Raw genomic sequence first — 27,515 nt, 5'->3', positions numbered from 1 at the left:
TGAAAAAGGAGGCCATCTGGGTTGTTCGGTATTGGAATTGGTCCTCCTGGGAGCAGATGTGGCAGAGGCGAAGGAATTGGGAATATGGGATGGCATTTTTATAGGGGGCAGGGTGGGAGGAGGTGCAATTTAGATAGCTGTGGGAGTCAGTCGGTTTATAGTGAATATCCATGTTGAGTCGGTCGCCCGAGATAGAAATGGAGAGGTCTAGGAAGGGGAAGGAGGAGTCTGAGACGGTCCAGGTAAATTTGAGGTCGGGGTGGAAGGTGTTAGTAAAGTGGATGAACTGTTCAACCTCCTCGTGGGAGCACGAGGTACTACCAGTACAGTCATCGATGTAGCGGAGGAAAAGGTGGGGGGTGGTGCCAGTGTAGCTGCGGAAGATGGATTGTTCCACATATCCAACGAAGAAGCAGAACTTCTCTTTCCAATCCTCCCACTTCCTCCAAACCAAAGGAGTAGACATGGGCACCCGTATGGGCCCCAGCTATGCCTGCCTAGTTTCAGTATGGTCATTGCTTTCTGAAATTCAAAAGAAGGATTGATTGCAACCACTTTAGCTCCGTTCTACTTTGCACTGAAAATATGAAAGTTATTAGTTCTGGAAAGAAAAGATGCTTTTTTTTAAACTTACAGGACCATTTTAACATCACACAAAGCAGTGAGTTGCTTCTTCAAGTCCCTTCATGGCTGCTCCGCCCTTCAATAAGATCACGGCTGATGCTCAGTAAACACCATATTCCCACTTTCTCTCTAAACCCCTTGATTCTGTTAACATCTAAAAATGTATCTTTAAAATCAATACACTTCAACTTACACAACCTTCTGTGGTTCTGAATTCTACAGGTTGACCACCCACTGAAGTCCTAAATTGCTCATCCCATCACCTCGCCATTTTTTATACTGAGGCCCTGATTCATTTTGATTTGCAAGCCTCACTTGCATAGATCTGTGCTTGGCAAATCAATGCTCCGATCGTTTGGTTGGAGTAGACCCACACTTGGTAGCCTGTAGCAACTGTTTAAAAAAATGATTCTTGGGCGCACCTGACCAATCCTATTGGTCTACGCAAAGAAATGAAAGCCATTCTTAAAAGTCAGCTGCAGTAGTTTGTTATAATAACTTTGGCATTGAAACTCATTCAGTGGCATGCTTATGCTGTGCTTCATTCATTAAATCAGCAAGGCTCCTTTCCATGTTCCATTTTTACCGACGAAAGTAAGTTTTTTTGGAATAGCAGGCATACAGCCTTTAATAACAATATTTGGGCAATTAGTTCCCCCGTGCCCCTCCTCTCTCTCCCTCACCCCCATCCAACAAAAAAGGGCTCATTAAAAATATTTCATGAAAAGTGCTCATTTCAGATTACCGAAAGATAATGATTCTGTTAGATAGACAGCGATCTGTGATATTTAATGAGGTGCTTTTAGTCTAGACTGAGGGGAGCAAAAAAAAATCCTCGAATCAGGTTTTGGCATTCATTCTCCTGGAAGACTGAATTGGTGTACAAAAGAGCTTTTATTAGTGGAACAGGTGGAAACAACTCTGGCTCACCACATTGCTTTCCTGTCCTCTTGCTTAAATTTTACATTACAGTGATTACTTGTAGTTTAGGAACTTGAAAACTTCAGCAGCTTTTTACTCAATGTTTATGTTTTCTTCAATCAGTTTTGCTTGTGCTTTAGTCACATTAGTTCAATTAAATTTGGCTTTGTCATTTAGAAGTATGTGCCACAGTGAAATTTATTTGGTGACAATTACTGAATATGTACTGTACGGTTATAATCTCTTCCAACCTCTTCCATCAGGCCGAAGATACAAAAGCCTAAACACACATACCAACAGGTTCAAGAGCAACTTCTTCCCCGCTGTTACTAGACTTCTGAATGGATCTCTCAAATTTTAAATCCAATATTGCTCTTGCACAATTTCCTTGCAGCCAAAACTTTACATTCCTCACTCTGTTTAATCACCCTATGATCTTTTTGTCTTTGTAAAACAAAACGTTTCTCTGTACATAGGTACATGTGACAATAATAAATCAGAAATTGTCAGAATTTGTACCTAAACAAAGCACATTGCAATCTGTTGCATTGTTAACTTTGCATGTATCCCATTACACAGTACACTGCCAAAGCAGTTGTTGCATTGTTACCTATTGAGTGATGAACTGAAAGGAAGACCTGGTGAAGCCAGTTTTGTCAAGTAGGAGGTGAATGGCCCTCAGTAGATGGGTAAAGAGATCATTCCTCAAGACTTTATTGTCAGAATGTTCCAGCAGGGAGTTCAGACTGTGGATAATTGGAGAGTTGATCATGTAGATTTGTTTGACCCATCATCAGATATATTCAAGAGGGAGCTGGACATGGCTTTTCCGGCTAACTGGATCAAGGGGTATGGGGGGAGTGTTAGAATGGGATACTGAGATTGCATGACTAGTTGTAATCATATTGAATGCTGGTGTAGGCTTAAAGGGCTGAATGGCTTACTTGTGCATCTTTTTCTATGTTCCATTTAGAGTGGAAAATACTTCTCGATATTCGGTTTAGCCAATGCCTCCTTAGCAGGGCACCTTTTTGTCCTCCTTTCATCTAATAACTGAGGACCATTGTGAAAATGGTCTTCCACTTCATCCAGCTTTCAGCAGTGTTGTTATCAAATGAACAAGCATTGGATTTCCTGCATTTTCCACTTTATGCATGATTTGTAGTCCTATAAATATTCAGTAAAAGCAGCTTGTTGGCAGAGCAATGAATGAATGATGGATGAGTGATTTATGTATTGTCACAAATGTCTTGAAGATCTAGTGAAAAGTGTTTTGTCACCACAATCTGGCACCATCTTGATGTACAATAAGGATAAAAAGAAATTAGTTCATTTTCTGTTCAAATTGGGTCTCAACCATGACTTCAGGGCATGTACAAGGTGTTTCTGTGCTCAACAAGTCCTGCTCTGGGAAGAGTAATGATGACACTAATGGCCCAGGAGACCCTGGCCCTGCTGCTGCTTCACTGTCACCACCAGTAATCCAGGCCTGAGCATGTTAACTGCTGGGATTCAGCTTGATCAATGCATTTAGTTGGGAGAATGGGGATAAAAGTTGAGTTTATAAGTTAAGAGTTTGATGAGTGGCACTTGATTTCTCAGTTGGTATAAACAGTGGGACTGGATAGGATCGTTATTATTTTGTACAATGCTATAAATGGGCGAAATCTGAAATTCTGTGGAGGGGGGACGGAGTGAGGTGGGGTTGAAGCCTCAGGCAAATGCCTGGTATTGCTCCGATTGAGGTTCTTATGTCACTAATCAGTTACTTCCATCTTCAGTTTTCAAGTTACCAAACCAAGTCCTTAGGTGGGAAAGAGTTGGATGAAGGCTCAGTTCTCTCATGACCCTCCTTTCCCATTCTGAGTTGGGTGACGACCTCCAGTAAGTCTGACCGCTCCCCTCTACCTAGTGATCTTTAATCCCCTCGTTCTTTCCACCATGACAGCCCACCCCTTTTCCCGCCAAAACATTCCATCCACCCCCTGCCCGTGGCTGTGAGGCTGCTGGGAATTATTTCCTTGTCTGTCTTTTCTGATGGTGAATACCATCTGAGAAATACTGCGCCAAGTTTTATGACCATCTGGCAATCATAATAATGAGCATAGGAACAAAAGTCTTCACATAAAAACTGCAAAAAAAACCATGATTTTACACAATGCTTGTGAGATGTCCACAGCCTCTTGTCAGGAGTGAGTATCTTCAACGAAATTGAACATTGAGCCACACAAGGATCTATGTTGGCACGTGATCAAAATCAATAGCTTTACCCTGAACGGGGTGGGATGTCAGTACTGAATCCATTCTCCTTCATCATTCAATATGAATGTATCGAAAAATTATGCCTTTTCAGTGTTTCGTCTGAATTACCATGTTTAAAATTCATTTTTAAAAATAAGATTAATTTGATAATTACTTACATTATTGAATGAACAAGGGCATTGCTAGAAAAGGGCATGTATTGTCAAAGCTCATCAGGATAATTCACAAGAATGACCAGAGTATTGGGCATACAAGATTCATACTGTCTGGAGAAGAGGAGAGGGCTGATTGATTAGCACGTAGACTCTGATTGGGAGAGGTGTTGCCATGGTGAATGCATCAGTCAGATGGTGACTGACAATTGACTGCAAAACATTGTAAAAAAATAATTAAATCATGCAAGTTAACTCTAATTGGTCAATGGACATGAATCTGAGAATAGGTGTCACCAGTTTTTTTCATTTGAAACAGGTACACTACATGCACATATACTTTTTATCTGCCAACAACAGGGTCTGATGCATTAAATATGAAGCTTCTTATACTCACAAATGTACAACACTAAGCGCCAGATGGATGGTCATAAATTGATTGTCAGCATATGTCTTTGGATTATTTAACAAATGCTGTCCACTTGCAGAATTACATCCGATATTGGACACTGTTGTGAATTTTGCAAGTGAAGCTTGATTCGGTAAGATCAGTATCTTACTTGGTTATGAACCACGAAAGAGATACTGTATACTGTTTAATATAATCTGCCAGTCTTTGCAATGTACAGTTTGCCGAACATGAACCAGCACTGAAATTCATATACCACACAACTCATCTTTGTGATAGGTAGAATGTCTTTTTGGCTTTATGGTAGCATCCTGTTGGTGGCGAACTCTGCTCATGGTGCCACTACAAAGTAGCTGTGTGAGACAGCTAGCTTAATCTCTTGCTCGATTTTTTCAGATAATGTAATATGAGGTAGAGTGGGTAGTTTGCAAGGCCAAAAATGACACTCTTGGCCCTGTTCATGATTTGTGCAATATATAGCAAGAATTGATCTGACTCTGGAGGATGGATTTGATGTTCCCTATTTGCACAATGAACAAATGGATGGGACCCTGTTTACAAGGATTCCAAAAATGTCAATCTTACAGCAAGCGGAATTGTTGGAGTCCCAACATATACATGGACCAGTGAAGGTAGGATTGCAGTAGACGGTATTGGAGAACCTCCATTTCTCAACTATGATGTTGAGGGAAAGGAGCTGATTTGACTGATCAATTTCAAAAGTAAATTTGCACACAGAAAGGAGCACTTTATGATTTGTAGAGAAATTCTTGTATGCTGCTATGGATTCAGATATAGTCAGTGTATCATTTACATATAGATAGGAGGTTAAATATCATTCTATCAAAGTCAAATTTTGAAGATAACCCTGTCACTCAAGGGCCAAATCCAGCGAATAATTGCTGTACTGCTTCAAAAGCAAATACTATATTTCATTCTTGAAAGTTGAGGCCAAAATTGCACATAGAATTTTGTGTATGGTCACACCAAAGCCAATTACAATTATAGCAAGATCTCCTTATTCTTGTTTGCCAATTGGCTTACAATAAAGACCCACATTCAATTTGCTTTTATAAAATTATTTGCTGCGCTGCATATTATTTGTTCATATTCCTTGAATGAGTAAACCCCCACATCTTTCTAAACATCAACGTTTCCGTGTTTCATAACTTGTAAAAAATATTCTTGCTTTTTGTGTTTTTCAAGCCAAAGTGAATGATCTTACACTTTCTCACATTATGTTCCAACTGCGATCTTATTGCCCACTCATTTAGCCTTTCTATTTGCAGTCTCTCTGTGTCCCCCTCATAACTTACACTTTCATCTAGCCTTGTATCATCAGTAAATTTACATGCATTATTCTTTTCTCTTTGTCTGAGATATTAATATTAATGTAAGTAGCTGACATCCCCACCTCAGTCCAGTAGTCACAGCCAGCTAACATTAAAGTGCTGCATCTGCTTCCTGTCAGTTAAATAACCTTTTAATATATAACCGTTAATTCCATGAGACATTTTCTTGTACACTAATCCTTTTTGTGGCACCTCATCAAATGCCTTTTGGCAATCCAAGTGTATAACATCTACTGGTTCCCCTTTGTCTAGCCTACTGGTTGCATGCACAAAGAATTCCAATAAGTTTATCAAGCAAAATTTCTCATTCATAAAACCAGGTTAACTTGTTTTAATTATAGTACACTTTCCAAAATATACTGCTAGGATTTCCTTCATAATAGATTCCAGCACTTTCCTGATGACTGATGGCATATGTTAGGTATAGAACTCCAAGGATAGTACATCAAGCGGTGCTGTAGCCCTCTGAAAGAAGAGATCTGACAATTCACTGTTCCAAGATGAATGATTTGATATGGAATACAAGGTATTTCTATTTTACTTAAAAAAATCAGGACAATAATTAGGTTCTTGGCATCTCAAGAAGGTGACTTGCCGTAAGAGAACATGAGGAGAAAGTGAGGTCTGCAGATGCTGGAGATCAGAGCTGAAAATGTCTTGCTGGAAAAGTGCAGCAGGTCAGCCAGCATCCAGGGAACAGGATTTCCTGAAGAAGGGCTTATGCCCGAAACGTCAATTCTCCTGTTTCCTGGATGCTGCCTGACCTGCTGCGCTTTTCCAGCAACACATTTTCAGCGTAAGAGAACATACCAGTTCTTAGAATCCAATCAAAGGATCTTCAACATCTAGAAATCCAGTAACCGAACATTCTAGTGGTAATTATCTTGAGAGATGGATATTCTGACCATGGACACATTAAAGGAATAGGTTCAGAGTATACCATGAAAGATATGTTCTAGAATTCACTACTGTGGAACATAGACATTGTGGCATGCGTTAACAGTTTGGAGACCTTGTGAAATAAGTTGGAATAGGAAACTAAAATGACATTAATGTTTGAAATCATAAACACCCACAATTCATGTTTAATCAAAGAAAAATTAATTGCAATTAGCAATGAATTGAAAAATTAGGATCAGGGATTTGAATGCTCATCGTCAGAGAAAGATACAATTATATTTTAAACTCTGATGAAGAGTCATCTAGACTTGAAATGTTAGCTTGCTTTCTCTCCATGGATACTGCCTGACCCGCTGTGATCTTCAGTATTTTTTGTTTTCAGTACAGATTCCAGCATCTGCAGTAATTTGTTCCGACATATTTTAAACACTTTGGTCTTAATTTAACATTCCTGGAAGTTGGCTGTCCTTAAGATCAAAAGTCCAAAAGCATATTGCATGCAGCATTGCAATAGAAAGGAGGCTGAGAGGAAAGAGGGGCAAATATGTGATGTACGGTTTCTGCTTTTCGAAATAATTTATGTTTGGTTTTAATCCCGGCAGGGACATGGAAATCCTATAATATGGTTGGTGGGATGTAGAAATCCCTTCTTGTGAAGGATGAGAGGAATATATATATGTATATATTTGTATGAATGAAGCCATTCAAGAAGTCTGCAGCAGCCTAACCTCAATGAACTTGAATCCTTACACCAGCTGTGGTTTGTCAGTCAGCAAACAGGTCCGGTCACCAAATAAAGGAAGTGCTGTCAACCGTGGACACGTTTAATAACTCCACTCGGGCTTTTTAGTTGGCTGGGGGTGGTGGTGGGATTGCAGGGGGAGTGCCAAGCGATGGTTATCATCTTCCTCTTGTTATTTGCTCCTTGCAGTGTGGTGATTGTCTAATTATTTCCTTCCCCGTGGTCGCTGATGACCAAGCTGACCAGAACTTTCAGTCATTTATCAAGTGATTGATGTTGCATTTGCAAGTGTCAGGAGCCACCAGATAACATGAACAATGAAGAAGTAGATTAAAAATAAACCTGTTCGCCCTTTACTTTGTAATTCAAGGCAGCCAATATCAAACTACTTAAAGAATTGGAATGTTGCTACAGAATACTGCATTTATATTGCTTCAGAGTTACATTTTGTCCTTTAAAAGAAAGTACTTTTTAAGGAAACTTACTTGATTCTCTACGTAATGAGAATCAGACCTTATAGAAGTGCCCTTAAAATCCAACATGCTGGGGAAATCTGGCAGGACTAGCAGCATTAGCAGAGAAAGAAGCAATATTAATATTTTGAATCCCATTGTACATTTCTTCAGAGCTTTCATTTTGCAAAAGTGTTCAATAAAATACTTTGTAAAATATTATTAAAATTTCAAATATATATTGATCTATTATTCACACTATCATTAATAATTATGTGACTTGGAAGCAATGAGGGGGATGAGTTTACTCATCTTGAATGAATATGGGTTTTAAACAGATGTAACTTGCATTTATACAATGCTGTTTATAATTGCAGGTCATCTCAAAATACTTCCTAGCCAATGAAGTGGGTTGTGGTCTGGTCATTTGAAATGTAAAGTATTTATATCCACATGCATTTGAGTTAAAATATATGAGCACTTATAGTCAACAATCATGGTGTGTGTACAAATCTGATAATTTTATATAGTGTGCCTTTGTATGTGAATGATGATAGTTTTCAGTTAGAAAGGATGATAGTTATCTTGGAAAATTTGGTAACTTTGCCTACACAAACAAAACAGCATTTAAGATAATTCCCTGTAAGTGAAACTCTTTGATATATTTCCGAGTTCTGTAAGGTGTGAGAAAGTGCAAGTCTTTAATTCTCTCAATGCTGTTATTGCAAGTTGTTTTGTTTTTACAAAGAAATGGTGTCATCTTGTTTAAAAATATTTTGGATGCGTTGGAGGGACGATTTTCAGAAATACCGCCTGGTAGTCTGTGAAATAAGGACAGAAAGTTTGTTGACATGCATGCTTTTAATTATAATAACAATAATAAAAAAGAAGATAATTTTTATTACAGGAGAGTTTGTTCAAGCTATTGAAAAACTTGCAGAATTCTAATAATTAAGGCCCATGTATTTTACAATTCTGCAAACACACAGTGTATAAACATAGAAAAAGATAGAATGGATTAAATGGTTCAGTCAATAGAAATTATTCAAAAACTTAAGTGCTTTATTAAAATCTCTAACTGTGGTTTCCTTGCAATACTTTTAAGGTGTAAAAAGTGTTTTTTTCTCAAATAAGCAGAGCAATTTTTCATTTAGGGGTGCATCCTGAATCTGTACATTTAATATGCAGCATTGTTGACATGCTATAGCTTTTTTATCCTTTTCAGGTGAGAAGGGAAAGATTTAAAAGGGACCTAAGGGGCAACATGTTCACGCAGAGGGTGGTGCATTTATGGTATGAGACTGCCAGAGGAAGTGATGGAGGCTGGTACAATTACAACATTTAAAAGGCACCTGGATGTGTATATGAATAAGAAGGTTTTGGAGGGATGTGAGCCAAATGCTGGCAAATGGAACTAGATTAGGTTGGAACATCTGGTCGGCATGGACAGGTTGGACCAAAGGGTCTGTTTCTGTGCTGTACATGTCTATGACTCTGTAAAGTACTGCATGTCAATGTGTGATGAGTAGTATACAGTTTCCTTAATAGCTCTTTTTTGAATGTTCTATTTGTCAGGTGACTGCAAATATTCCGCAGTAAGGTGAAGAAACCATAGTGTCCTTATTTATAAGGTAAGTGTAATCATAATCCACTTTCCATGTCTTTTCAATTATTTTTAATTAACTCAGCTGGTTTACTTGCCCCTTCTATGTCTCAGAATATTGTTTCATGTTGCTAAAATTCTGGTTTTCGTAATTGATATTTGCTATCATCATCTTATGTCTTCTACAAATAGTATCTCCAAGGTCATTATTGAAGCATGTTACAATGGTACTGTACCAAGCTAATGTTAGTAATTGGTGATGCTATCAATACTGTTCTGACCAAGCAAAATGATTCCTTAGCTTTAATAAGAAATTCCAATTTGTCAAGATGACAAAACCATTAAATTTGGAACGAGAGGCACATGTGTCAAATTTCCAATGAAGCAAGAAATATCTATGGTTATGTGTGAGAGAAAACAGTGTAAATCAGTTGCCGAATTGGTGAATGAATTCCTGGTGAGTTGCTAATCATATTGTGCACAGTCAGTTGATTATAGTTTGCATGTGAACTGTTGATGGAGTTGAGAAAAAATATTTTGAAATTCTGCTCCACAGACATACCTAGTGGTCAAATCTTGCAGTACATTCATGTCCGTTAATATATCAATTTATCACAGTAAGCTGATAATTATGAGGGTCAAGTAGCGCAGCACCAATTTCCTTACCCCTGAGCCTGACGGGCTAAGCTCAAATCCTACCTGGTCCAGCAGTGTCTCCTAATACAGCTGATCAGGTTCATCTTTCAAATAAGAGGAGATAGTGGAGGTTATAATGATTTTTTTTTAAATGCTGGAAAGACTCAACAGGTTAGTTAGCATTCATAGAAAGGAAACAAATTTTCCGTTCATGACATTTCACCAGAACCGTTCTCATGAAAGACTATTTTCTTGAAACCTTAACTCTGGACAGAATGTTGTTTTATTCAAGCCTAAGTTTGGTGGTGGATATCAAAGTGGAAGAGACTTCTACTGAGGAACAAGTTGGATTGTCTTACACAATTATGCTTTTTATTAGCTCATTACATATTTTTATGTTGATAAAATGCCACACTTTATGGGCAGGAAGTAGTGAAGCCCTTTGGGAGCATTTGGTGCCACATTTAACAATGTGGACAATCCTTCACTCTCAGCAACACAGGAAGCATCACTGAACATCTATGCATCACCCTTACCCACCCCTGGGGTTGTCAGAGACCAGGCAAAAAGCAATTAGTGATTCCTTGTTGATGGCTCTCTATAAGTCCTTCTAAAAGACTGTCCAGCACAGAGGGGAAGTACTTTTCTCCAGAAGAGCACCAAGAGGCCAAACTGACTAACAAAGCCTGGCGGCAGGAGTTGATGACAGAAGTCAACACCTGTGAGTGTCTCAAGACAACCTGGCTGCAGCACTACAAGAGGACAAATGATTTACTTCCTGTTCAGCTCAGGTGGAGTGGGTGCTGACTTCCTGTTCTGGGTGCACAGTGATGATGTCAGCTGCACTGACTTCCTGTCCCAGTGTGTTGTCAGGAGATATAGATTTTTTTTTGAAGAGGAGGAGCATTAGAGTTCTCTGCAGGATTGCGGCCAATATTTATCCCACAGAGCAAACCACTAACGATGATATCATTTGAGGAAGACCAAGGGAGTCCAGCTCCTTGGGTCTAATGGCAGCCATGGTTTCACGGAGTGAAAGAATAGGCTCAAAAGGGCTACATATCTTATTCCTGTTCTTGTGTCATTGTCTTGGCCAGTATTCATCCTTCAACCAACATCACTAAAATACATAGACCGGCCCTCTACATTGCGGTTTACATGTTCTTATAAATTTCGGGTGATACTATGTCAAAACTCACTTGGCATGACAGTGACATTACAATAGAAACCATTGGAAGAACTCCACATTGATTCATGTACTGAATCAATAACAAAGTATTTACATTTATATAGCTCTTTTCACAACCCCAGAAAGTCCTGAACTACTTTGCGTGCAACGAATACCTTGCAGGTACAAGGGGTCACCAATTTACGAACATTCAACTTGCAAACATAATCTTGTAAAGGTGTAATTTTAAAAACCCTATGTGAACATTTTCTCGTACTTATGAATTTTTAAATTATATTTTATTTATATCTATTTATATTGTCCTGCATCATGTTCTAACTTGTGTACAAATTGACTTGTGAATGGGCTCTAGAATAGAACCCACTTGCAACCTGGGACCTCTCGATATAATCATTGCCATACAGCAAGGTTCCACATTTAGAAAAGCGCTGATGACTAGATAACATACCTTTTTCATGATGTTAGTTGTGGGATAAATATTACATAGGGGAAAACCAGTGCCAAAAAATAATCTGATCACACTCAAAGCATTAACCCTGTTCCTGTCTCTACAGGCACTGTCTGACGTGCTGAGTTTCTCCAGCATTCTCTGTTTGTGTACTAGGGCAAAGTCCCCTGCTCTTATTCAAAATAAAGACTTTTACACCCTCCTGATAGCTCGGTCAGGAACTCAATTTTCCTAAAGGTGGTGACCCCATCTGTACAGCAGTCTCTCAGTGGGACCTGTCAAGCTGTGCTCAAGCCTGTGGAGTAGTGTCTATTTGCAGTTAGTTAAATAGTAGAGATTGTTGTGTAGCATTGTAAAACACATTTAAGGCTTGCAGCAGAATGAACAGACTCTCAAAGTTATCAAGTGAGTCACCCAAAGCCCAAAGGACCAATGTCTGGTCTGTAAACCAATCCGTTCATCATGTTTTGAGAGAGCAGACTGATGGAATCATTCTAATTGAATTGATCCCTGGTAAAGTTGAAAAGTATGAATGCCAAATGAAACAATTGAGGCACTCAGCAAGCTGAGATCAGAATGTTAAGCTGCAGTGCTTGAAGGCAGTAGCCTGGAATTTACAAGAAGTTGAGAGGGTTTAATAGTGAATGGCCAACACTGATGGTCAATACACCTCTTAACCAGAATTGGCTCTGAAAAAATAATTTTATATTCTTGGCACTATTGTGAAACAACCAACCAGAAAATAAAACAGCTCTGGTTTTCTGCTTAGAAATAAGTATTTAATTGGCTGTAAAACACTTAAGGATATGCTGAGGTGATGAAGGGCACGACCTAAAGTTCCTTTCACCACCTCACTACCTTTTTTTTGCTTTTTAATCTCACCAGTGTTAATCCTCATTGTTACCAATGCAGAATTCTTGCTTTGTGACAACAATCACTGTATCCCCCAAAGATTCCTCCAGTTTTTCATGCCTAGAGACATTTTATTAATGTATTAAGCCACCATTGAAATTATTTTTTTACATTTTTCAATGTTGACTTGTTCTGCTGGGACCTTGGCAGAAACAACACCAATGCTGAAATGAAATTGGAAAGAAGACTTTGTTTGAAGACGGTTATTAAACATAACGACTCTTGGACAAGTAATTGAAACTATTGTTAGGAGCTTCAGGGATTGATAGGCATGAGCTGTAAATGGACACCACTGACAATAGGCTGCACCTAGAGAGAAAGTATGTTGGGAATAAAAAGGTTTTTTGCTGTGACCAAGCATGCTGACTCTAGGAACAAGACATTGACTTGTGCTTAGCACCAGATTGAGCTTTATCACATAGCAGCATTCCTAAATGTATTTAGTAAAAACAAGTTCTGTGTATGTGTGTGTGTGTAAGTGTGTGTGTGTGTGTGTGTTCAGATAGTTTGCAATTTATCTGTATTTCAATAAGAGGTATTTTAGAGTTTGGGTTTGAACTAGTGGCATGTGGGTTTTAGTTTGTGTGCCTAAAGATGTGAAGTGGTTAACTTGTAAGTATTTCTTTTAGAAACAGTGAGAGGGAGAATGGGTGGGGTATAGTGAGGTTTTGTTTGTTGTGGGAGAGTTTTTATAAGTGAACAATGTAAACAGTGGTGCATTGGGCTTTTAGTGTACAAAATTAAAGATTTTAGTGTACAAAATTAAAGATTTCTTTCTTTTTTGGTTTATTAGTGGAAACACATGTAACTTGGAAAATACTTTGGGGTTCAGCTTTGCGAAGATGTTACTGACAAAGGGAGAACTGTCAAGAATAGGTCATTTTAGTGTCAGGTGTTTAGTTTAAATCTTTAGACCAGATGAGTTTGTTTGAAACTCTGAAACGACTCTGAAGCTAAGAGAGTGTAGATTCAGTTATATGACGATTCAAGGAAGAAATGATCAGATTTTCAAGATCTGAAGATGGAAGCCACAACTAAGTGATAGAGAAGAGAATTCTCTCTCTGTTATGAATTCTGTAAAAGGTTGCTGTTAGGATTAGTGGGGTCGTAGTTTACTGTGTATTTTAAAATCTTTAAATTTGTGTTATATATAAATGATTTGATTTATTCTTTTGCATTGTGTGTTGTATGTCTCCATTGAAAACAAAAAACACATCTATCACATTGCATTTCAGACTACGATCTGACTTATCCAGTAATAATATCAACTGGGATCAAAAAAATCTATCTATATGTATGTATGTGTGTATATAACACCCCTTTCTGTTGTAAACAGATGATAGTGTTAATTTTGCTGAAAAATTAGAACAAGTCAAGTCTTATGCATTCTACACATGTTACGGCATGAATCTGATCTAATCATGAAAATTAGATGAGATCATCTCTGCTTTGACTTTCATATGTATTCATAGGTGGTACATTTATAGCTTGTGCCTTGGTTGAAATAGATAGTTCAATCAGTTACATACTTGGACTACAGATACAATTTTTAAAAAAAGTTCTGAATATTCATTTAATAATTCATTTTAAATATAATTTGTTACTGTTTATAATGAAGATAGAAAAAAACTTTTACATAGCGTATTTCATAATTCTGGAGTTTCAAAGTATTCAGCAACCAATAAAGTATTTTTGGACTCACTGGTTACAGGAAATGTGACAGTTATTTAGCACACAGTAAGGTCCAAAGAGCAGTACTGTCCAGCTCATCTGTTCAGGGTTTGAATTGAGGAATAAACATTGGATAGGGCACGAAGAGAATTCAACTGCTCTTCTTCATATAGTTCCCTGAGATCTCACTGCTGATGCAGACTGAGCCTTGGCTTAATGTCTCAATTGCAGAAGCACACTTTTGATAATGCAGCATTCTATTCAATTATTCATGTTTGTGTTTGCTTAAGCATTATAAACTGGAACGATAAAAGGGTGTTTTCTTTTCAAAGAAAACGTTTCCTATTTTGCTCCAATATGGCACTTAAGGAAATTGTGTGTATCCACTTGTTTGTAATTATTAGAACATTCTTTGAAGTTTATTTAATAGACACTGAGCTGCATTATGTTCTTCCAAGATTCACCAAATCCCCAATAATTGTTTAGGTCCAAATGAATAACCAACATTCGTTTTGCTCAATGTACATGATGGTTATTGCCTGTGTACTGTATTGATCTGTAGGACTAAGGATGTAATATACTTTCAGCAACCACTTTTCTCGCAAACTTAGACTAAGATCTCTTATGTTTGTTCAGCAAATTACCTTGTTATAGGACACTTGTTTTCCAGTTGTAGGTGCTGTATTTTGTCAGGCTGCTATATGTACTTTGTACAGAGACGTGTTTTATTCTGTGTTTGAAGTGATCCCATTTGCATTGGCGGGTGGCGAAGGGAGTGGGTTGATATTCGGTTTCGCATTACTGGCGTCAAAGAATTGTGAATCACAACTTACATTTCTGATCAATGGACTTCTCCCAGCAGTAAAGTAAGGCTCATAGAGAAAGGAAAAGAGAAATATGTTGGCCAGTGACCAGAGAAAACAGCAGAGGACATAGGCTGGAGCCATCAGCCGTTTATGTTGCTGATCTAATCCTGCGACTACTGTGAATTTATTACTTGAGGTGGTGAGACCATCAGTGGAAGTAATGTTGTAACATTATTGGGTGATCAGTCAACCTCCCAGACTCTTTCTGTGAGAATAGCTGTCTGGGCTCATTGATATTATGCAATGTCCCACCCAAGACATTATTGGCAAAGGAACCTTGACCTAGTTTAACTTCAAAGGAAGTGGCATTTTCAGATTTTTGGCAGGGTGGCTGAATGTGCATCCTCTGAACTGCTGCCAGCTTCGTATTCATAATGTCTGTCATTATAACACTTTTATTTTTAAATGGTGCCAGAATTAACGGAGTGACGCCTCAGGGACAACGAGATGGAAATTTAAACAGGCTTGCCAAGGTCTGGATCATTCGTGATGGAGCCTGCCTTTGGAGAGAAGTTAAATTGCTTCCACGAGTATCTCCTTTTGTTATTAGCTGAACTCAGCTGGCTGGTACTTGGGAGCTCTGGTTAAATCAGAGGAGGGAGAAATCCAGCACGTTTTTCATTCCTGGCAAATGCATGGAAGGGCACTCATCAGCAGCCACATATAGGGAAGAGCTGCCATTTATTTAGTACCTTCCATCCCTTCTAGATGTTGTAAAATGCTTCACAGTCAATCAATCCACTTTTGAACATTCATGAAAGCAAGTGTGTAGTTTGCATACAAAATGGTCCCACAAACACTAAAGAACTAAATCATCTGTTTCTGTTCATATTGACTGAGGTAAGAATGATCTCCAGACCATCTCTGACAGAACCATTTTACATTTACTAGAGCTCTGGACACTGCCCTCATCTAACATCCAAATAATACATTTTTTCCAGTCCACATTCCCTCAGTACTAATAGTGGAAGAGCTAGGAACTCTTTGAACATTTTCTGACATTCAATATAATCACAGCTGATGACTTTACCACACTTCCACTCTTATCTTGATATCTCTTGATTCTCTTAATGTCTAATATCTGCTGATCTCAGCCTTGATTATACTCAATGGCAAAGTACTTACAGCCCTCCGAAATAGAGAACTCTTAAGATTCACACAGCTCTCGTGAAGAAGTCCCACCTCATCTCGAATTGTGTGCAGTTTTGGTCTCCCCTAGGGAGGGATGGTCTGCCAATTGAGAGAGTGCAGGAAAGATTTACCCAACCAACTCCTGGGATGGCAGGACTAGCATACAGGGAGAGACTGGGTCAATTGGGACCATGTTCACTGGAGTTTGAGAGAGTGGGGATGTTCTCAGGCAAGAATCTGATGGGATTGGACGGGATGGGGGGAGTATTTTCACAATGACTAGGCATTCTGGAACCAGGTCATGGTCTGGGAGTGGGGTGTGGGCATTTTGAGGTAGTCATGGGGACAGGTTTCTTCACTCACAGGGTGGTGGGCCTGTGGAATTCTCTGTGACAGTGGTGTTTCCTGTATGGGCTCTTCATGCACACTCCATATTTCCCCACCTTCTCCCACTGCCCGGACACACCTTGGCGTGACGTTTTGCCCTCTGGTGGTGGAGATGCTCCCTTTTTCCATCAGGGATCTGGGCTGGAGACTGTTGCACATAGTTGTCCTGTAATATCATTTGATTGAGTAAGTTCACTGGTTGTCAGGCCACGTCTTGTTTTTGTGGCCTGGAGAAAATGTTTGTTCATAAATGCATTGATTATTTCCATTTGCAGTCCTTTTTCATTTTTGGAAGGGGCTGCTCCTGGGGTTGCATCTCAGTCCCATGCTCCTGATCTATAGGCATCCAATGTGGGGAGGGGCAGGCAGATGTAAGGACCTCCTTGTGACTATACTACTGGGCCTATCCAAGATGGCCATCGACATGCCCAGGCAGCAGGTCATGGGGCTGCACGTTGTTCCTGTCTGTCTGCCTCCCTTTGGCAATTATGTTCACACCCTGGTATCTCTGGAGATGAAGCACACAGTGCTCAGTGGCACGTAGAAACATTTAGAGACCAGTGGACATCACAGGGGCTGGGGTGCATCATCAACCTGGACAATGCTGTTTTGATGTTGTAGGTTTCTGTTAATTTGTGTTTTATTTCGAAACACGGGCTCTTTCATTATTATTTTTGACTTCCCTTTTAGTGCACAAGTAGAGGAACCTTTACCCTGCATCTAATCCTGTGCAGTCTCTGTCCAGGAAATGTTTGGTGATGACAATGATGAGGAAACTTTACTTTCAGTTTAAAAAATTCAAGGGAGTTTTCATTTCAAGTTTAAAAGGGGGCATTTCATACTGTATATAGCCCATGCTCTCCCTGTCCTGGGAGTATTTGAAGTGGACTGTGTTGGGGGATCTTAACTTCCAGTTTGAAAGAGTCGAGGGAACTTTACTTTTCATTACTTTTAGTTTGAAAGCACAGAGAGAGCTTTAACCTGTATCTGACCCCATGCTGTCCCTATCCTGGGAGTGTTTGGTGGGCACAGTTGAGGGAACTTTAGTTTCAGTTTAAAAGAACAGAGTGTTTTAGTGATGTTATGGCAGCACTGATTGAAAGGATATTAGTATGGCTTTACAAGGTGTATTTTGTCCTTTTTTTTACTGACAAAGGTTGAGACAGAGATACAGAGAAAAGCCAAGAAAGAAAACAGCCTGCGAGGCCTTGGGTTTTTTTAAGTTAGAACAATAGACTGAACCAGGATTTTTAGTTTTTGCTTTCTGCAGAAGCTGGATGTGGAATCTATTATTCCTCTCTCTGTTACAGCTAAAAGGTGGGATTCTCTTCCTGCTGCTGGAATTGCACATGAGACAATCATTTTACTGAATTTGCCTTTGCCAAGGGTGTGTTTATGGGATGTTACTATATTGGAGCACTTAGTTAATAGTAGTTAATCTGTGCAATTTTTCAGTAAGCATTTCGATAAAGTTACAATTAAGTCAATTCTTTTTAACTGTAGTTTATGAATAAAGTGTGTTTTGTTCGAAGTCCATTGGTTTGACCAATTGAATTATATCTAGAATGCAATGCCTTAAGCAAATGTTCGGGTCGAGGCTGTCTTCTTAATATATTTTGACAGGGTTTGGTCTGGTCTGTTACAGTGACTTTTGAATTCATTTTATGTAAGTGACAGACATTTTAGTTTGTTGAAAAAGAAAAGTCAGAAGTTGCATTCATATAGCACCTTTCACTGTCTCAGTGTGACAAAGGGGTTTGCAACCAAGTAATTCTTTTTTTGAAGTGTCATCATTGTTAAAAGTTAGGAAATAGTGCACAGGAAGTCACACAGTTAGCAGTGTGCTCATGACAGACAAGGTCTTCTCCCTTGGGTGGGGGAGTCTAGCACTAGAGGGCATAGGTCGAGGGTGAGAGGGGAAAGATATAAAAGAGACCTAAAGGGGTGTGTGTAGAATGAGCTGCCAGAGGAGGCAGTGGAGGCTGGTAAAATTACAACATTTAAAAGGCACCTGGATGGATATGTGAATAGGAAGGATTTGGAGGGATATGGGCCAAGTGCTGGCAAATGGGACTAGATTAGGTTAGGATATCTGGTCGGCATGGACGAGTTGGACTGATGGGTCTGTTTCTGTGCTGTACATCTCTATGACGCTATGTCTTTATGTCCAGATAATCTGTTTCTACGATAATGATTGACGGATAAATATTGGACAGAACACTAGGGTTAACTCACCTTCAGAAAATGGTGCTTAGGATCTTTTAGGTCAAGCTGTGCAAACAAATAACGTCTCAATTTAACATCTTACCCAAAAGGTGGCGCCTTTGACTGTGCAGTGCTCCCTCGGTGCTGCACCAAGATTTTATTGATCTGCTCTCTGAACTAGGGAATGAAACCTTCTGACGGCTGAGGATGAGGACTAACAGGCCAGTGCAAAATGAGTTTTTCCTTTTTAGGCTAAAAACCTTTAAGCTGAGGAAAGAAGTTATCTGTTTCAGTTTTTCTAGCTTTTTAGACTGCCTCCCAGAGTTGAATAGCTCAACATTATCCCACTGTCTGGTATAATGCAAAAAACACAGAATACTCACTTGGAGTCACCACTGCAAGGATGTAGGAGAGCATGAGGAAAAAGTGATATAACAGAAACTGGGATTATCAACTACATTTTTTTCCCCTCTCAGCAGACTTTTTTTTCGCAAACATTGTTGTTTACAGAGTGAGTGCCGACATATAATTAGGGAATGGTTTTTTTGGAATTTCTGAGCCTGACAATGTGAAGAACACCAGTGAATGTCAGTGGATAGTCATTAAACCTGGGCGTGTCAGTAGCTCTGATTTATTCATTCATGTAATCTCACTCTACAGGACCTGACAACTCTCTGAAGCAATTCCCAATGATGCCTTCAGCCTTCTGTAGTTAAAACAAAAATATTTACAAATTCAACAGAAAAAAAGCGATTACACATTTTCTTTAGTTAAGATTTTTTAAACTCGGTGCACTGCTCCTTTTCTAACCTTATTCAGCGCTTTCTTTGGATTCTTCCCAAAAGGAATTCCTAAGAGTCTATCAGAGGAGCCCAAATCCCCATTATTGAATTGCTCTTTGATGTTCCTGCTTGTTTTTATGTTTACTTTGATACTTGAAGAATCAGAAGCTTAGACAGTTAAGAGTAAATCTGAGCTAATGGGAGCCCAAGTGACCCTTATGAGTTCAGGGAGGTTAAAACCCAGTCTCCTGGCTTTAGACCGAGAGGCAGAATTCAAAACAAAATATGGTGCGAGATCAGTTTTGTGTTTCTTCCTGTGACCGGCTGCAACATCTCGAGACGGCATGGATAGTGGTTTGGTTTTTAACCATCTGTTTGTTTATCCCTTGCCAACACTACCCTTAGTCACTGTGCCATCACTGGTGACATAGACCACATGCTCTTTATCCTCACTGTCTCACTATACTCATTCCACTTGAATTTGTTTCCTCCAGACTTTCTCACTCTCTGGGAAATAGATATTTCTGACTTCATTGAATACTGCCCTTTGTACTTCAGGATTCAATAAAGTTAACACTTTAGTGAGATTAAGCAGTATACTTTTCTATTTATGAATTTAAACAAAACGTGTGCACTCATATTATCCTCCTTTACTATTAAGCTTAAAAATGGAAATGGACTGTAATGCTGATCTTTTAACTTTATTTCTTCATCTTACACCTCAGAGTTTCTAGGTATCTTTGTACCTAAGATATTGCAGGAAATGGTGACACTTTTTGCTGTACTCCTGCATCCCTGTACTTGAGTACATGTGACAATAAACCTAATTCTAATTCTAAAAATGTTGTATTTGTACCAGCCTGCATTGCTCATAGGTGTCATATTATTATCTCCAGTGAATCTGGTTTTGATAATTATAAAAGAGAGACTCTGGGAGAAGCTGTCTGCTCTTTTTTGAATAGTGCCAAGAGCTCTTTAATATCTGTTAGTGCAGGGTTCTCAATTTAATACTTGATCATGGGGACAGTTCTTCCAGGCATGCAGTACTCCCTGTGCAGTGCATTGAAGTGGCGGCTTGGGTTATGTGTCCAGATCCTGGGGTGAGATTTTTAGTCACACCATTTAGACTTAGAGACAAGTATGAAAAGCTTACAGAGTGTTAACTCTGGAATCTAAGATCATATTACTTAAAGAGAAAAGAACGACTTTCATTTATATAGTGCGTTTCACAACCTCAGGGTGTCCCAGTGTGTTTTATAGCCAACTTTGGAAGAGTTTGTGTAAGACCCTGCAAATAGCAAAGTGATAATGACCAGGTCATCTTGTCTTTAGCAATGAAAGTTTAGGGACCTTCTGATCTTTTCAGTTTGCACAGAACTGACTGAAAGCCATCAGCTTCAGGCTTTAAAAAAATCCAATTCTAAAACTAATAATATATATTATGATGATGGATCAAACCCCAAAAAATGTACAGGCCTGTGGTTCCTGCTAACTTTCTTCTACTGCATGGATCTGCAAGATCTGTACTTGGCAGAAGCTTCCGGAACCAGATGTAAATGCTGCAAAAGGCATCAACACACTGATAGATGTGCATGGAGCCTCAGCTCTGCAGCTTAGAGGCAATATTGGTTATAACATATATTTATGCCTCCCATCCCAGCATTGTTGAGGTTGAGTCATATTGAGTATAGCATTCCTTGGCAAAAAAGTTGGGGAAGGTGTAAGTTTATAAACATAGTTTCTGATACCAGAAAAATGGTTAATATGCCATATTGACTTGTATGCCACGATCTATTGAATGGCAAAAAGAAATAAGTTTGTTGAAACTCTTGGGCTTGTACCTGTTATTAGAAGTTCTTGTTGATGCTTAGCATTTAATTAGCAGGAGTACATGCGAGTGAGCTTTGTTTGAACTCATAGCTCATTGTAAATGGGCTGTGTCCTAACTTCAGACCCAGTGCATACACACACATTCCTGCGAGTCGCTGATGCCCTCATCATGCTGGCTCCCTCCCACAGGTGAGAGAGCAGATGAAAGGCAGCTGGGCTTTCACGCGCAGTGGGTAGAAAGAGCTCCTGACGCTTATGATGGTCAGCACCTCAATACTATAACCCATATGTTATTGGAAGTCGGATGAAAACAAATCCACTGTTTCTTTAACGGTGATGACTCTGAACGCAGTTTTTTATGTCAGTATTTGCTTGTGGAGACTAAATTGTGGACACCTATTCGCAACTCCAATTCAGCAAGCTGCGTTCACACATGTTGCAGCTGGTTAGACAGTGCCTTGTCCCACAATCACAAACACTCCACAACTGGGTAAGAGAGTTGAGGATTAAGTATCCAATTTCAATTTGAACAGCCTGAACTGTAATATATTAAATTTAGTATGAGGGAAAATTTGCCGGAGACAGATCAGATAGTTGACTTTTCAAAAAGAAGCTTTTTAGGCTGAGGAATACATCAAATAACTACCATCAAGATTTGTTGTTTGAAAGAGCAGAAAGGCATTTCCTCACCATGTATCAGGTTACAAAGTGTTCTAGCGCACTGCTTACAAAGACAACAAACCTGGAAGAAAAATCATTAATCATTTTACTGAGCTGATCCTGCCTTTCAGAACTGTAGCAATGTAATTACATTCAAACTTTATCTGGGATATATTGTATGTATGGTGCAGCATGCAAGACTTTCATTTAGTGTAGTGTTTACATACTGATCAGGAGATAGATTCAGTAGATCCGTCAGGGAGGAGAAACAGAAAGAGCAGCAGAAGATAGAACTCAATGCTGCTGAGCTCTAATAAATGCATAACTTACTTCAGCAAAGTATGTCGAGAAGGATTGGTACTGTTACCTCACAGTCTTTTACTCACTTTCTCGAAGTAACTCTTTTAAAGACTCTGCCTCTTGCACACTTTGCTGCTGGAATCTACTCCTCACTTCAGAGACACTGCGTGCCTCAAAGTCAAATAATCTCAACATTTTAGATCATTTTTTTCTCTCTCAGTTGCACCTTAGATGGATATTTGTCTTGATCAGCTTAATGCTAAAATTTGATAACCCCACGTTGCGAGCTGAGTTCATGATTTCATGCAGTTTATACTGAGTCAGGCTGCTATTTGAAAGTCAGGGAGGCGTTATGCTCTGAATGTTTCTGTTTTGTTCAAAGTTAAAAATCACACAACACCAGGTTATAGTCCAACAGGTTTAATTGGAAGCACTAGCTTTCGGAGCATCGCTCCTTCATCAACCACCTGGTGAAGGAGCGGCGCTCCGAAAGCTAGTGCTTCCAATTAAACCTGTTGCACAATACCTGGTGTTGTGTGATTTTTAACTTTGTACACCCCAATCCAACACCGGCATCTCCAAATCTGTTTTGTTCAATCATGTGTTCTTGCAGGTACTACTTAATATGGGCCAAATTTTCATAGAATCAAAGGTGAAGAAGACAATTTTTAAAAAGGGCTACTCAGCCCATCTAGTCTGATCTAACTCTTAACTGGGCAATGGCCCAGTGGCATTAAGACTGGATTGTTAATCCAGAGACCCAGCTGGTGTTCTGGGGCTGGGGTCTGATAGCTGCCAAAGCAGATGGTGGCATTTGAATTCTGTAAAAAATATGAAATTAAGAGTCTAATAATGACCATGCATCCATTGCTGATTGTTGGAAAAACCCATCTAGTTTGCTAATGGCTTTTAGGGAAGGAATCTCCCATCATTACCTGGTCTGGCCTACATATGACTCCAGACCCACAGCGCTGTGGTTGACTCTCAATCTCAACTAGAGATGAGCAATGAATGATAGCGTTGCCCTCATTCCATGAATGAATAAAAAAATTTAACAGGAGGAGCCCACTTCTTTTTTCTCTCCCTGCCAGTTTTCGTTTCTCCTTTACGTATTTATTGAATTATCTTTAGCCCATGTCCTCTTGAATTCTGTTATTATCATTCTTAATGTTCACTACATTTCAAAGTTGAATGCCATCTGCAGTTTTGAAAGTTTGCTCATATATCAGAGACTGGAAGTCAGGAGTTCATGTAAAATTGTGTTTTTTTAGTACGGAAATTTGATTTCATTCTCTTGATCCAAACACAGCTGGAAAGCTAAATATCAGTTACCTTATGTTACCTAGTATGATGCCATGTAAAATCTTTGCTATAAATGTTTGTGCGAACGTTATTTCACTTCCAGACTTCTGCACCAGGTTGCAAGACTATGAATTCAGTTCCACTTTAGATTTTAGCTGTACAATCAACACTGACATTTAAATAAGATATTGCAAATGCTGGAAAACTGAAATAAAAGCTGAAAGTACTGGAGAACTCAGCAAATCTGGCAGCATCTGCGGAGTAAAACAGAGCTAGCATTTCAAGCCCAGTCTGACTGTACTTCAGAACTGGAAGGAGTTGGAAAATGGTGGTGTTTTGCTGTAGATGGAGAGGGAACAGAAGCGAGTGGAACAGATTGTGAAGCTCTCCAGAGCCAAAGATTAAAGGGTTGCTAATAGTGGTTAAGGAGAGGTAGAAATGTAAAATGCATGCAAATGAATGAGTGGAAAGTAAAACAAAAGGATCAGCTGCTCTACTGGGAGCAAATCCGACAAGACAAAAAGGATGTGTGTGTGAGAGAGAGGGGGATGGGATAGGGGTTGGAGGATGTTAGAAACGCTGACAATACAGAGGTCATAAGCTGAGGTGTGAAACTCAAAATTGAGTTCTAGAGGCTGTACAGTGACTAAGCAGAAAATCAGGTGTTTTTTTCTTGAGCTTACATTGTGCTTTTTTGGAACAATGCAGGTCCCCCAGGATGGAGATTTTCACATGGGAGCAAGGCAGTTTATTAAAATGGAAAGCAACTGGAAGGTGTAGGGTCATTCCTATGGACAGAAGGGATGTGTTCACAAAGCAGTTACTCCATCTATATTCGACCATAAGATATGCAAACAGAATTAGGCCATTCGGCTCATCAAGTCTTCTCTGCCATTCGATCATGGCTGACATGTTTGTCAACCCCATTCTCCTGCCTTCTCCCTCTAACTCTGGATCCCCTTACTATCTGTCTCTGTCTAAATACACTCAATGTCTTGGCCTCCACAAGCTTCTGTGGCAGTGCATCACTGCCTGGCTGAAGAAATTCCTCCTCATCTCAAGTTTTCCTGTGCCCTCTCTAGTCTGTCCTGCTAGACATCTCACTATTCTGTAAGTTTCAATCAGATCCCCCCCTCATCATTCTAAATCAAGGACAAACTCAGAGCCCTCAACAGCTCTTCATATGACAAGCACTTCATCCTTGGGGTTATTCTCATAAACCTCCTCTGGATCCCCTCAAATGCTCGCATATCCTTCCTTAGATATGAGGCCCAAAACTGCGCTCAGTATTCCAAATGTTGTCTGACTAGAGCTTTATACAGCCTTAAGAGTACATCCCTGCACTTGTATTCTAACCCTTTTGAAATGAATGCCTTCCCAACGACAAATGAATCTGTATGTTAACTTTAAAAAAGTCCTGTACTGGGACTCCTAAGTCCCTTTGTGCTTTAGATTTCCAAATTTAGAAAATAGTCTACGTCTCTATTCTTCCTGCAAAGTCCAGAAGCTCACACTTTCTCTCATTGTACTCCATCTGCCACTTCTTTGCCCATTCTCCTAAGCTGTACAAATCTTTCAGCAGCCTCCCCTCTGCTTCAACATGATGTGTCCCTCCACCTATCTTCGTGCCATCTGCAAACGTAGGTTGTTAATGTTTAACGAGAATAGCTTTGGTCCCAAAGTCGAACCCTGTGGAACTCCACTAATCACTAGCCGCCATCCTGAGTAAGATCCCTTTATCCCCACTCTCTGCCTTCTTCCAATCAGCTAATCCTCTACCCATGCCATTACCTTGCCCCTAACCACACAGCACCTTACCTTATTTATTTATTTTACCTCACTTGTGGGATGTAGGCATCTCTGGCTAGGCTGGCATTTATTGCCCATCCCTAATTGCCCAGATGACAGTTAAGAGTCAACCATATTACTGTGGGTCTGGAGTCACGTGTAGGTCAGACCAGGGGTAAAGATGGCAGATTTCCTTCCCTCAAGGACATTAGTGAATCAAATGGGGTTTTCCTGACAATCAACAATGGAGTTCAACCTGGATAAATGCGAAGTGATCCATTTTGGAAGGTCGAACTTGAATGCTGAATATTGGCAGTGTGGAGGAACAAGGGGACCTTAGTGTTCAAATGCATAGGTCCCTCAAAGTTGCCACCCAAGTGGATAGGGTTGTTAAGAAAGGGTTGCCTTACAAAGAGTGGTTGACTAAGCTCGGACGTTTCTCTCTGGAGAGGAGGAGGAAGAGAGGAGACCTGATCGAGGTGTGCAGGGTAATGAGAGGCATAGATAGAATCAATAGCCAGAGACTTTTCCCCAGGGCAGGATTGACTGGCACGAGGGGCCATAGTTTTAAGATATTAACGGAAGGTATAGAGGAGATATCAGAGCTAGGTTTTTTATGCAGACTTGTGAATGCATGGAATGCGTTGTCAGCAGTGGTGGTGGGAGCAGAGTCATTAGGGACATTTCTGTGACTGCTGGACATGCACATGATAGCAGTGAATTGAGGGGTTATTTTATTTTAGATTAGGAATAATCCTCGGCACAACATTGTGGGCCGAAGGGCCTGTTCTGTGCTGTACTTTTCTATGTACTATGACAATGACTTCATGGTCATCATTAGACCCTTAATTCCAGATTCTTTATTTAACTCAAATTCACCATTTGCTATGGTGGGATTTGAACCCAGGTCCCCAAAACATTAGCTGAGTTTCTGGATTAATGGCTAATGATAATACTGCTAGGCCATTGCCTCCCCTAAACTTCCTGTGCAGCACCTTGTCAAATGCCTTCTGGAAAATGAAATAGATCACATCCACTGGCTCTCCTTTGTCTAACTTACTCGTAATCACCTCAGAAAGTGTGAGGTCATGCATTTTTGTGGGAAGAATAGAGGCATGCACTATTTTCTAAATTGGGAGAAAATTCAGAAATCTGAAGTGCAAAGCAACTTGGGAGTTCTAGTCCAGGATTCTCTCAAGGTAAACTTGCAGGTTGAATCAATAGTTCGAAAGGCAAATACAATGATGGCATTTACTTTGAGAGGACTTGAATAAAAAGGCACAGATATATTTCTATAAGGCTCTGGTCAGATCACATTTGGAGTATTGTGCAGTTTTGGGCTCTATATCTCAGGAAGGATGTACTGGCCCTTGAGTGTGTTCAGAGGAGGTTCACGAGGATGGTCCCAGGAATAAAAAGCTTAACATATGAGGAACATTTAAGGACTCTGGGTCTATACTCAATGGAGTTTATAAGGATGAGGTAAAACATTCAGAATGCTGAATGGCCTGGGACAGACTGGATGTTGGAAAGATGTTTCCATTGGTAGGGGAGACTTTAGGATCTGAGGGCACAGCCTTAGAGTAAAGGGAAGACCTATTAGGAAAGAGATAAGGAGAAACTCCTTCAACCAGAGAGTGGTGAATCTATGGAATTCGTTGCCAAGGAAAGTTGTGGAATTCAGATCATTGAGTATATCTAAGATGGAGATAGGTAGGTTCTTGTTTGTCAAGGGAACCAAGGGTAACGGGGAGAACGTGGGAAAATGGGGTTAAGAAACTCATCAGAGCTGAAAATGTGTTGCTGGAAAAGCGCAGCAGGTCAGGCAGCATCCAAGGAGCAGGAGAATTGACGTTTCGGGCATAAGCCCTTCTTCAGGAATGAGGAAAGTGTGTCCAGCAGGCTAAGATAAAAGGTAGGGAGGAGGGACTTGGGGGAGGGGCTTTGGAAATGCGATAGGTGGAAGGAGGTCAAGGTGAGGGTGATAGGCC

General features: G+C 39.8%; 1 protein-coding gene across 2 annotated transcripts in view; it reads left to right on the top strand.

The window, feature by feature from the left end:
* Positions 1–27,515, top strand: part of gli2a (GLI family zinc finger 2a) — a 401,106-nt gene that overhangs the window by 50,219 nt on the left and 323,372 nt on the right. For both annotated transcript variants that reach the window (XM_043694210.1, XM_043694206.1), the window contains exon 2: positions 9,390–9,445. The gene's annotated coding sequence lies outside the window, so the exon portion shown is untranslated. The remainder of the gene's footprint in view (positions 1–9,389; positions 9,446–27,515) is intronic.

The sequence above is a fragment of the Chiloscyllium plagiosum genome, chromosome 7 (assembly GCF_004010195.1).
Source record: "Chiloscyllium plagiosum isolate BGI_BamShark_2017 chromosome 7, ASM401019v2, whole genome shotgun sequence".
Lineage (NCBI taxonomy): Eukaryota > Metazoa > Chordata > Chondrichthyes > Orectolobiformes > Hemiscylliidae > Chiloscyllium > Chiloscyllium plagiosum.
The sequence above is the reverse complement of the archived record's forward strand: the minus strand, read 5'-3'. Positions and strand labels throughout refer to the sequence as shown.